The sequence below is a fragment of the Penaeus monodon genome, chromosome 28, assembly GCF_015228065.2.
Source record: "Penaeus monodon isolate SGIC_2016 chromosome 28, NSTDA_Pmon_1, whole genome shotgun sequence".
Classification (NCBI taxonomy): domain Eukaryota; kingdom Metazoa; phylum Arthropoda; class Malacostraca; order Decapoda; family Penaeidae; genus Penaeus; species Penaeus monodon.
The window spans coordinates 15,385,254-15,385,649 of NC_051413.1; the positions used below are offsets into that span (position 1 = coordinate 15,385,254).

At 33.1% G+C, this 396-nt stretch overlaps 1 protein-coding gene across 1 annotated transcript in view; it reads right to left on the reverse strand.

The window, feature by feature from the left end:
- Window positions 1–396, reverse strand: part of LOC119591376 — a 25,396-nt gene that overhangs the window by 6,565 nt on the left and 18,435 nt on the right. The gene's annotated exons all lie outside the window — the stretch shown is intronic.

Genomic DNA, 396 nt, shown 5'->3' on the forward strand with positions numbered 1-396 from the left:
TGTTTACATATCATCTCAATATCTATCCTCTTTGATAAAATATAGACTTTTAATATAACAAATGATGATAAAATAGCTACAAAAATATTATGCACATATAAATCAGAGAGGGGAGTTAACTTGAAAGCACAATCACATTTCACTGTATTTTGTTTGTACCTCTATATATCTACATCAGTAACTTCAATATAGAGCTAGACAAGCAGGTAGATGGGTAAAATGAAATCGCAAAAAAAAGAAGATGGAACTTAACTCGAGATTCGAATTCCACAGAATACTCGCGGCATTTGCGGATCATTTTCAAACTGAAATCAAAAGCATTCAGTGAAAGCTTCTTTCCACAAAAGACCTATTTCCTAAAAGCGGTACCTAGCTCTGTGTATGTGGTTTTGTGTG